Source organism: Pteropus vampyrus, unplaced genomic scaffold (genome assembly GCF_000151845.1).
Source record: "Pteropus vampyrus isolate Shadow unplaced genomic scaffold, Pvam_2.0 Scaffold207, whole genome shotgun sequence".
Lineage (NCBI taxonomy): Eukaryota > Metazoa > Chordata > Mammalia > Chiroptera > Pteropodidae > Pteropus > Pteropus vampyrus.
In genome coordinates this window covers 153,925-165,912 of record NW_011888988.1, presented here as the reverse complement: position 1 = coordinate 165,912, position 11,988 = coordinate 153,925, and the positions used below count along the sequence as shown (strand labels likewise).

General features: G+C 47.4%; 1 pseudogene; it reads right to left on the bottom strand.

The window, feature by feature from the left end:
- Positions 1-9,821: 9,821 nt before the first annotated feature.
- On the bottom strand, positions 9,822-9,939 carry LOC111746988 (annotated as a pseudogene).
- Between the last annotated feature and the right edge of the window lie 2,049 nt (positions 9,940-11,988).

Below are 11,988 nucleotides of genomic sequence, written 5' to 3'. Positions count from 1 at the left end.
CCTGAACATATTCTTCAAGGGGCAGATGCTGCTGCTTCAGAGTCTCCGTGGTTGGGACCCTGGCCCTCACCTCCCTGGCAGGAGAAGACGGGTCCTGGCCGTCATGAACCTGTGTAGCAGATCAGCTCTGCCTGTGGCACTGTTCTTGCTGTCTGCGTCCTGTGAATCTCGGCCACCGCTGTTGGGAAGGTGTGGTGGTGACTGGTTGTAAGAAAGTTGCTTTTTGCCCACTGTGTTAAGCACCTGCTGCATGCAGAGTTTTATGTCTAGTCTCCATTGTATAGGCAAATAGAGAGTTCAGGAGATGCCGTAGTTCCTGCCTGGGCAGGGGCGTTTAATAAAAATAACTGGCATTTAATGAGTGTTTACTGTGTTGGCCAGTGTGCTAAGTACTTTGCATACGTTATCTCATTTAATCCTCATGGGAACCAAGTGTCACAATTGTTATTAGGACTATTTTATGGCTGGAGAAACTGAGACGAGATGAGGTTGATGAACTTTCCCGGGTCACACAGCCAGTGCACGCGAGCCTTCCTGTCCCAGTGCCCTGCTGCCTTCCACTTGGTGGGCACCCAGAACGCAGGATTTGACAGCTGGAGGTCCTGGGGTCCGTTTATTTCTCTTCTTACCGGCTGGGTGGTCTTGGCCGACTCCCCTCGCTTATCTCATTTGCTCATCTGTAAAGTGGGAATCATTGTGTGTAGTTCACCAGGCTCTGGTGAGGGATGAAATAGACTAATTTGTCGTAAAACTAGTTTGTACACTATAAGGAGTTATGCATACTTTATACTCATTTAAATGAGTTAGTAGTAAAAACTTATTTTAAAAATATTTATTTACAGCAAAGGCACATGTTTCTGCCTTTAAAAAAAAAAGGGAAATAGGGTTAGTCCCAGCTTTACGCCAGTGGTCATCACGCATGCCCGGGGACAGGAGTCGGCGGGGAGGGTCTCCTAAGAGGAGCTGCTAGCTTGCCTTGCACAGTGGTTAAGAGCCTGGGCTTCTGAGTCTAGTTACCGGGTGTGTCCTTCGCAGGCTGCTCGGTTCCTGCCCTGTGGAGTGGCGGTGGTGCCAGCCCAGGCTCTATAGTGCCGTCGCGAAGACGGAGCGAGCCACTGTGCGTGCGGAGGGCCCCATGAGTGGTTAGCGCTTAATGGATGTTGAGGTCCGTGTTCAAGATGAAGAGGATGTTGTTTGGGCAGATAAAAGGCAAGGGGCGTCCTTGTTTGGGGGCTCGGCCTTATCCAAAGGCTGTCTCAGAAGAGAGACGAAGGAAGCATTCGTGTTCGGTGAGACCGAGGGCTGAGGCCACGGAGCAGTCTTGGGAGTAAGCCAGACCCCTGTTAGGGCTCCAGGCCGATGGCAGGCTCTGTTTCTACAAATCCTCATCTCCCAAAGTCAGGGCTGTGGGAGAAGGAGGTAGCGTCTCTCTGAAGTCCTCGGACAGGCCCCAGGGAGATGACCGTGTCCTAGAGGTCACCTGGCCGGAGTCCAGCTTGGGGCTGAGCAGGCGGCAAATCAGCAGGAGGAGGGATGCGTTCCGCCGCGTAGCTTGGCTTCCTCGTCTTGGCCAAGGAGCAAAGTCTACTCACCAAGAGTTCTTGCCATTTTTTAATTTGTTACTTGGTGTTGTGTGTGACTGGTTAAAAGGAGCCAGGGGAGCCAGGAGTGGGGTGGGGTGGGAAGGAGGTTCACACTGGGAGCGGCTTATAGGGACACATTGATCGCTTTCTTGCACTGAGGCGACATAACAGCTCTGGTATAGCTTCATGGTAGGTAGTGGTCAATTAGCATCTGAGCATTTTGTAATTCTGAAAATGAGAAGCAAGCGTTGATATTTTGGATATTTAGTAGTAGGCTCCAAGGAAGTTGTACAGTGTCTCCATCCCTGTGTTCATTTGACCATTTAGCTAGCAGACGATTACTGGAAATGGATGTGCCATCCATGGCGGCATAAAGGCCTGGGAGTCCAGGGCCACACGAAGCTTTCTTGCAGCGAGGCTGTTTTATAACTGTTCCCAAATCATGTTAGCTCTGGAAGCTATTTTAGGAACTCCTTTGGTTATGAACCATATCTTATATTTAATTTTGATTCTCTTTCTCCTCCTGTCCTGGATTCAGTAGCAGCATCAACAAACACTGTGTGCTTGGCGTTGTCTTAGGTGTGGGAAGTATTTAGAAGAACCAGAGATTAGAGCTTGGAAAGAGCTCATTAATTAACCAGAGCCAGTACCTAGAACAGACTCCCAAGGACTTTAGGCCTTCTCTGTTCAGTCACCACTTCTCATGTCTCGGAGGACCCCGTGCTTCTGTCTGGAGCCCATCAGTATCTGAAATGCCTGGAGCTAGGCACGAGGTAGAGGCTTTGTCCCTCTTTTCCTCAGCCGGTGCATGTTCATAATAACAGCAAGAATTCCAGCTCACCCAAGAGGCATCTGAAGGCAGGCAATGGCTCACATTTCTACCTACCTCCCGAGGGCTATGGATGGCACTCCTTTGCTCCTTTCTCCTCTTAGTCTGCTGCTGTATCAGGAAAGGAAAGCATTCTACTCTTTCCTTAGCCAAAATCCAGTTAAGGAGCCATGAGGAGCTATTAGAATGTCTGGTCTTTGAGTCTCTCTGGATATGAATGGGTTTGACAGTGCCCTCCCACCTGTGAGATGAGGGCAGTTGATTTCTGTCTCCTCCATGCTCAACCTCACATTGGGTCACATGGAAAGGGAACCCACATAACCGATCCCCAAGGTTCAGAGTTGACATTGCACTGTTTTCAGCCCAGAGCAAAGCCACCCTTTGGCATCCTCCAACCAGAGGGTGAGGTGATTGCTGGTGTTTTTGAAAGCACAGATCAGGTATCCCTTTGATATTTGCTTGGAGACCCTTTCCAGAAGCTGGAGTAAGAGGAGTAAACTCATGTTTCACAAATCTGGATCAAAGGAAGTAGCAGAAACCTCCAAGGACCAGTGCATGCAAGGAAGGGAGCTGGACCAAGTGAGCCCATTTCTAGTGTGTCTGTCAGGGACTTGGAGTGGTCATGTTGAAAGGGAGGCCTAATCTATCCTGAACAGAAAATCAACAAATACTGATTGGGTGCTGCTGGGAGCTTGGCTTGGAAAGAGTGAAGTAATTCTAAAGCTTGCCTGGGTCCCGTCTTTGAAAAGTTCAGACTTTAGTTGGATGTACTAAATGAGCACACACGATGAGACTTGACAGTATATCATCAGTCTCTAAATCATAACACGAGGTTACATGTGTTGTTGGCATTTGGAGAAGGGAGAACAATCATTGTGTCAGATGTGTGGCTTGCAGGATTGTCATCTGTCTGGCCTGGGGAAGGATGGAGGATACAGGGAGAACATATTGTTTCATCCAGTAGAGACCATGGGTCTTAGATTCTCGTCCAGTGTCAACAGTGTCAAAGCACCTTCCCTTTGCAGGAGCCTGGCCAGCTGGAAAGGATGCATCCAGAGAGCACTCAGGAGCATGAGCTCTGTGGCCAGAGAATAGGGTTTGTGTCTCAGCTGAGGAAAAGTGAGCAGATTAATGGAGATAATGTATGCGAAAGCACCTGGCTTAGTGTTTTTCATATAGAAATAATTCAGCAAAGGTTTATCGATTTATTCCCAGGATCATGAGCGAGAGTCCCGATGAAGACACAAGAGCAAGGTTTTAAATGGGGTAAGGGGGTTAGGGTGGCCATGGAGTGGCGGGGCAGCCCGTGGTGGCCTAAGCAAGAGAGAGGGAGGAAGAAGGTTCTGCTGGAGGTCCCAGTCTGCTGTCCCTTAGCCTGCTCAGGCCACTTTGGATGGTGTTTCCAGTTCTCTATCTCTATTAGGAGGGAAAATATCAAACTAGAACAAATGTGGAGGAGGGCTGTTGGTATGTGAAGAATGGTTAAAAACGTGGAAATGATTACCCCAGAGAGGGGAGAGTTTTGGTGGTGTTGGGGTTTGCTGGGCACAGTTTTGTGTATTTAAAGGACTGTCACGCGATGTCAAGCTTCCTCTTTGGCATAGCCCTGGGGCCGGTAGGTAACAGTGACAGGGAGCCGATATTGGTGCGTGGAACTGGGTGATTTTCCGACCATTTGAGCCATGAAGGACGTGAGAGAGGGAAGATGGGTGACCCTGTGAGGTAGTAAGCTCCTTCAGTGGGGCCATAGTGCTTAAAGACAAGCTTAGTGGCCACCGCGTAGGGACAGTAATAATAAAAACAATAGTAATAGTTCCGTTTACTTGTTGTGTACCACCAGTGTTACCAAACGCTTTACTCGCATGGACTCATTTAATCATTACAACAACACTAGGAAGGAGCACAAATAGCTAATTTGCCCAGCTTTATAGATGAGAAAATTTAGACTGACAGATGAAGTAACCTACCCAGGGTTCCACACCTTGGCATTGAACCCAAGGCTGATCTTGTATTGGTGAAAGGTGAGACTCCAAAGGCTCCCTGGCAGGTCATCTCATTTCGTTTTGGAGGGGGTTGGATGGCTCTGTTGGGTTTAGGACAGGAATGGTAGTTACTGCTCTTAGGGGACTTCATTGTGGGTGCTTTTGCCTGGCCGGGAGGTCAGTGAGAAGGGCTCTGCTAGCAAGGATGTTCCCTCGGCGGTTAGGAAAAAGCCTCTCTGGGGAAGCGGCTGGGGACTTCCAGGCTTATCTCAGCATCTCAGCTCCTCCTGTCCTGTGTCCTCCAGTTCTCCAGGGCCTAGGGTCTCTCGGAAGCACCAGTGGTACTGCTTTTCTTGTCAGCCTTTTCAGAAGCTGGCTCTGCTGTCATCACACTCAGCCTGCAGGCGCCCCGACCCCCAGCTCTGCCCCAGAGGGGCACAGAGCGACGTCTAGGTGCCATAACCTGGAGGCGTGGTAGGATGAACTGCCTAGTTTCGGGGGGCCAGGCTGGGATTAAGAAGCCATCTGTCCTGCTAGTGGATTCCCTGTTCACCAGCCTCTGGCAACTGGGAAAGTTCCTGCTGGCCAAGGTCAGAGTTCCAAGGAGAGTGCCTAGCACTGTGCCCGACACGGTGGTTTCCAAACACTGTGGGGTTTTTTTTTTTTTTTTGAATAAATAAATGGCCCATTTTTGTAGCACTCTCCTGCTTTCTCAGTGCTCACCCCGACGCCTGAAGAGTTTGAAGTTTTAGAAGGAGGGCACTGGAGAGTGGTGGGGTGCGCCTCTCACCCCAGATTAGGTGGCGTTGGGGGTAGTGTCTCAGTGTAATTCTGTTTTTTAAGGCAGAACTGTTATTGCTGCTCTGCTTTTGGGGAGAGAACATTGACCCCAGAGACTAGTGCCGATCCTAACTTGAGAATAATGGCTGCCTGCCAGTCCCAGAGGGCTTCAGAGAGCTGAACCTTCTAGAATGTTGTTCTGACACCTTTCCTCTGTAAATCAAACAATCCCAGGACTGCCTCTCACCCCCAAGATCCTAGTCAATAACCCCTCCCCTCTCTCTAGGTCTCTGTAGGCAGAGGATATATTTACATCGTCGGAGATTTTATGGACCATTACTTTTGTTTATGTTTCATATTATGAAAACAATATAAAACGCAACTCAAACATTGGCCCCAAATACGACATTAAAGATGATGTTTTAGACTGCCGCCGGCCCCTCTCCCACCCGCGGGTGAAAACCTCAACCCGGGAGAACTTGTCCCTGCTCCGGCTCCCGGCAGGGCTGGCCCTTTGCCGGAAGCCTGGACTTGCGCCCTGGCGTGCAGGTCCTTCCCCTTCCCTTTTCTGCTACAGATATGGGCACAGGCATGCCCACGCATGGGGGCAAAGGCAGTATGGAAACTAACGCTCAAGTCAGAGCTGTTTGGGGAACCCCCGCTCTTACTTGTGTTTGAGACTCCTCTCTGACTCAGCTAAGCAAAGCAATAGTTTGTTCCGGGACAGAAAGAAACTCCATTTTTGAGTCACATGGTGTAAGCTCATGTGGTCATGCAGAGGTCAGTACGGCCCATGAGTCATCAGTTGTCCAGGTTCTCTGTACCCTAGAGACATCTCTTCCTGCCCAGAGCTTCCCTCTTTGACCAAAACCAAGAACCTCAAGAGCAGCTGTTATATCTGAGGGTTCTAGCCTGTGCCTGGAGGGTAAATGGCAGGGCCTTCATTAACCCCCTTCCCACCAGGTCTGGCCTGTGGCATAGATCGTAGGTTCCACCATTCAGGGATGGATTAGAGCTCTCTTTAGGCCAATTCACGTGGCCCAGCCACTCTCCATCTCTCTGGAAATTATTTCCATCTGTTGACAAGGCCAGGATTTCAAGAGCAGCCAGCCAAGAGGTGCGTTGGTTACTCCCTGAGTCTCAAGAAGATTTTGTCGCCCTGCCTTGTGGGCAGCACTAGAAGAAGCCTTTTGTCCAGGGGCTTTGGCTAGTGGGATGACTGTGTTCACTCAGCCACATCTTATCAGAATAGCAAGTGCCAGTCGCATTGCCAGTCTGGGTTTTGTTTGAGGCTGAGCCATGAGCCTTTTGGGGCAGGAGCTTAGATTTAATGACTGGTGGCCTAGGACAAGATAGACATTTTGGCCTCTTTCACTTTCCCAAGAGGTAGTGGGAACCAGCTTGGGCAGGACACTTTGGAGCCTGGATTTTTGGCCTGAGTGGCCGAGTGATTCAGTCTGCCCAGAAGAAAGCATCTACTTACAAACAGGGCCTAGTGGTCATAATATCTGCCATCCCAGTCCTGACCTTCTCCCCAAACGCATGCTTGTCACTGTACTCCCCTTGGGCATATCCCAGAGTCTCGTGGGTGCTGGGGTTCACTTCCATTTGTTCTGCAAATTCAGGTCTTGACTTGCTCTTTGCTCATCTTCCTTCACTCTGCAGTCTTGGGAGTCCTGTATGCTCGGGGCCAGCATCTGCCAGGCCACTTCCTGTCTGCTGCCTGGCTCCGGCTCCGTGTCTGCATCTGCACTCACCTCTGCCAGGACCTACCCTCCAGCACAGGCTGTCCCCAGCTCTTGTCTCTCGGATTTGCACTTGGCACGTGGTGCTGTATTGTGTCCTTGGAGTGTTTGTTGTCACTGCTGGGCCAGGTTTCGCTTCAGCTCAGCAACCGCCTTGGGTTGGGGACTTGATGGGAAAAACTCAGTGGCTCCAGGGTAGTTGTTCCAGGAGACAGATGAGATGCAGTCTTCCAGGCTGACCATATCACGGTCATTACTGTTGATTGAAGTTACTGACAGCTCTGTTCTTCCCCTCCCTGTGGATACCATCGTCCTCCCCATGGATACCATCAGACTTCTGACCTATGAGTACTGTTTCTGACCCTGCAACCCAGCACATTTTCAGACTTTTTCTGATTATATATATTTGTAGATTCTGTTTTTGTTACTTCTTCCTTACCAAGTATTTAACTGTCCCAGCAATTTTGGCTTTTGCTTGGTGTCTCTAGCCTTTTTTCCCCAAGCCCCTCCTTTGTCTTGGGCCTACCGCCTGATCACAGTTTATCTTGTCTGCTTAGTCTTGTCAATATGAAGCTAAGCGTGGTTGTGCCTGAGTAGTCTTTGAATGGAAGACAGGAATGCCAGGTAATGTCGGTTTTTCGAGGTATTATTAGGCCTTTCTTCCAGCCCCTGGTATGGTCCCAAGCACGAAATCATCATTGTCCACTGTCGTCATCATTTAGTGATAGGTGGTATCAGTTGAGCATTTACTTTGTGTTGGGCATTATGTTAAAATGCATCTTCACCAAGAAAAGCCCTAGAAAGTATGGATGAAACTGCAAGTAGAAACTTAGATCAAAGACGTTATTTAAGTCTATATTAACTAGTAAAGAGACTATGTTAGAATTTAGATTCAAACCAGTGACATTTTAGAGTCTGAGTTTTTAACCACTATGTAGTATCTTTGGGTTGCAGTATGTACTCACTAAATGTTTGTTGAACAGTGAGATTGTTGCAGTAGTTCATCTGGTTGCCATGATATCACAAACTCTGACAAGGATAGCACCTAACATTTTTTGAATACTTAGAGTGCTAAGCGGCATACATCAATTAACCCATTAAATCTGTACAGCTCAATGAGAAAGAGTTTCCCCATTTTACAGATTAGGAAACTGAGGCCGAGAAGGGCTGAGTTAACTTGCCCAAGGTCACACAGCTAAACAGTGTATGTTTAGGATTTGGATGAAAGTTATCTCTTGTACAGTATGAGTCTGTCCTCTTGATCGCTGTGATACTGTCTACAAAAAAACGAGACTCGTTTTTACCTCTGCTCCTTTCTTCTTGCTAACATCTTCCTTAGCTTAAGTTCGTTTTTTTCTTAGTCAAACCCCGTTCATTCTATTCTTTCTGAGAGACCCAGGCTGGGGACCTCTCAGACTAAGCCTGTCCATGTCGAACTCACTTTGTAAAATTAGCTCTTCAATTTATATTTTTTAAAACTTTTCTTGTAGATAAATCCTCATGTTAAATCACCTGATTTAAGATTAGTGCTCCATGATACAATAATAGGCCTATTTGTCTATCTTATTTCTGACCACAGAACGGAACAGGGTGCCCAGAAACAGACCCGTATGGATCTGGGCACCTGATTTATGACAGAGAAGGAGCAGTAGGGAATGGACAGTCATTTTAATAAACAGTGCTGGGACAGTTGGATATCCACAAGGAAAGAAATGAATCTTGACCACTACCTCACATCACACACAAAAATAAATTCCCGACAGATCATCAATCTAAATGTGCAAGTTAAGACAAAATAAAACTTCATATACAAGATAACACAGAATAACCTCATAACTTTGAGGTAGCCGTACATTTTTTAAAGAAGACACCAAAAGCACTGACTATAAAGGGAGAGACTGATAAGGTGGTTGACATTAAAATGAGGAACTTCTGATCATCAGAAGATAATCAATAAAGAAAAAAGACTAGCAGAGTGGGGAAGATACACATAGTATGTATAATCGGCAAGTAGACTTGTATCCAGAACATAGAGAGCATCCATAAAATCTAGAAGAAAAAGAACCACTTCCCCCCAAATGGTCAAAAGAATGTCCTATACTTAAAAATTGTGGGCTGTATAGACTTTTCTTCTCCCAATTCTAGGTTTTAAGCTAGTTTGCTCTGGATCATTGGCACAGCCTGGTGGCTGGCCTTGGGAACTGTCCCCCACGGCTCTTGTTCTCTGTGTGTGTTTCCTCTGTGTGTGGACCCTGGGCCCTTCCTTTCACATGTCCTTTTTCACTCAGCTGTTTATTCTGCCACAACTGCCTCTTTTCTCATGAATACGTAATAGATATATGTCTGTTCCTCTTTTCCTTTGGCTTGTTAACTTTGGATCAGCTATTTTAAGAATTTTTCTCCCCGGCTTTCCTAGCCCCCCACCTCCTTTTTCATTTCCCTTTTTGTACCTTCTTGTTTAGCCTAAAAACTCGTGGTTGTAGAAGTTATCCTAAAATATCTGAAAGACTTTGGGGAAGTAGGCTTGTTCTGTGGCCTCCAGAGGCAGAGTGAATACCTGAAGGCTAGCAGATAAGTGGAGAGAGATTTCATCTCAGGATGTCTGAGTCTTTCACAGGGGTGATGGGAGTTACTGAGTCAAGTGAGGGTGGACCACACCACGTGGGCCTTGATCAGGGTGTTTATGGAGGGCCCCATGCTTTGGATGGGCAGTGGACTGTGGTAATCCCTTCTGATCTTACCAGCAAATCCCCGAATAGAACATTTGAGGATGTCCAGAGCAGCAACTCTCAACTGGGAGACTTTTTTTTTTTTTTTTTTTTTTAGGTGAGGCAACCCTTGGTTGACCTTACAGATTGCAAGGACCTTGTCAGCTTACGATCCCTTATTTTTTTATTTTTTATGCGTACAGCACCTGGTCTTCCTAGGTGGTCTCCCATCCAAGTACTAACCAGGCCCAACCCTGCTTAGCTTCCGAGATCAGACGGGATCGGGCTTGTTCAGGGTAGCATGGGAGACTCTTGACCCCCTGGTGGGTTAGGATGGGCACAAATACTAGTATCTTTAATAGTATCAAGTATATTTAAAAATAATTCTGAGGCACCCTTTCACTGTAGCCTTCAGTGTAGAGCTGGTTGACAACTACTGACCTGAGGCTGAGAATTCCCTCATTTTCCTTTACGTGTTTTCCCCTCCAGTAGCAGCCTCTGTGAGGTAAAGCTTTTCTCTTCAACTGTATTCTTTGCTTCTTTATTTTTAAATCCTCACTCTGGCAGTGCCTGCTCCCATTTTTTTTATTTTTTATGTTATTTTTTTTTTGCAAATAGATCATATTTTGGACCTATTACCAGAGAGAAAACAAACTGGAAACTCTGCAGGTATGTTTTGACTTTTTAAATTTTTGCACAATGTTTAAAAATCAAGAGTTTAATATAATAAATCTGGATTTCTGCTTTCTCCTGAAAAACTGGATGATATGGGCTCTTGGGCTCTCCATTTTCAGCTGGCACCCAGCAGGCAGGGCTGGGGAGGGGATGCCTGTGAAGAAAGGCCTGCGCCTTCCACTTGGCATATTCTACCCTCCTCCCCACCCCTCCCTGCCATTTCACCTTTATTATCTGCCTGCCTGGCCCGCGAAGGCATTTGAGTTCATGACTTCCTAAAGTGAGTAAAATAGGCTTTTATGGGCTACTCTGGGAACCGAACCAATATTTTTCATATATTTCAGTGGGAAAATGAATTCCAGCTCCTAAAGAGCAGAGTTTTGAAATATCAAAAATGCAAATTTGAGAATTTTCATAGGGTCCTCTACTAGAATGTATGTGTCTTGAGATGATGACCTGTGTCTCTTACTACTTATAGGCTACATGTTGGCTTAGCACCTAGTAGGTCCCTAATAAATGATTTCCTCATGGGGTCACTGAATGCCCGTTGTATGCCCCCTCCCAGTCAGTGAACAGATACACCATCTCACTGTGGACCTGCACTTGTCAGTTTCTCCTGAGACTGGATCTGCCTAATCTGTCTAGAACAGGGGTCCCCAACCCTTGGGTGGTGGACCGATATTGGTCTGTGGCCTATTAGGAACTGGGCCGCACAGCAAGGGGTGAGTGGCGGGCAGGCATCTGTATTTGCAGCCGCTCCCCAGCACTAGCATGACCGCCTCAGCCCCACCTCAGATCATCAGACACTAGGTTCTCATAGTGGCCCTGGTCTCTGGTGCCAAACAGGTCGGGGACTGCTGAATTCTAGAACACCTACTCTAGCACTAGATACTTATGCGGACTTTGGGATCAGTCCCCTTGTCTTGAGAGAAACAGTGTCTTTCCTGATTAAAGATTCCATCCCTGTAGAATAGGCCCGGATGAGGAAATGAGAGGACACAGAGGCCTGCGCGAAGCCTGCTTTCCTGGCTGACTCCCGTAGATCTGGAGTTTGCAGCAGTGAGTGCTTGCATTCCAAACCCTGGACAAAGGCTGGGTAAAAGTTCAGCTTATTCCCTTTAAAGAAAAAAAATCTTCATCTTTGGCATTGCAGAGTTTGACCCAGATCCGTCAGAGGCCGTGGAGAGCTCGCGATGTCAGGAGAGAGGGATAGTTTCCGAGGCCTGTAGCTGCAGGCAAACCAGAGAGAGCCAGTGACCTGCTGGGTTTGAGGAGAAGCCCTGCCTTTTCACGTTTGCCCTGGCTTAGCCTCCGCAGGCCTCAGAGCGTGGACGGAAGGGGCCGGCACCTTCTCCTCACTCAGAAGTTATCTTTACCCCAGAAATCAAACACCACATGCAGCACCCTGTAAAACTGCTTCCTCGTAGGCTCAAGCATGCTTGCTAAGTAAACATCCTCTCGTGTTTTTGGAACTGAATTCACTTCTGCTTCCTGGTCATCCCATTCGAGTTTTTCTCTTCTTGCCGCCACACAGAATCAGGTTAATAGAAGGAACACCTAGAATTGGGCAGAGGCACCTAAAATGACTGTTCCGATCCTAGTAAAATTGTAAGAATTGTGGGAAGAAAAAGAAAAGACTTAGTTGAAAAGTTAAATGAAACAAAACCTCCCCAAATAGAGTACTGT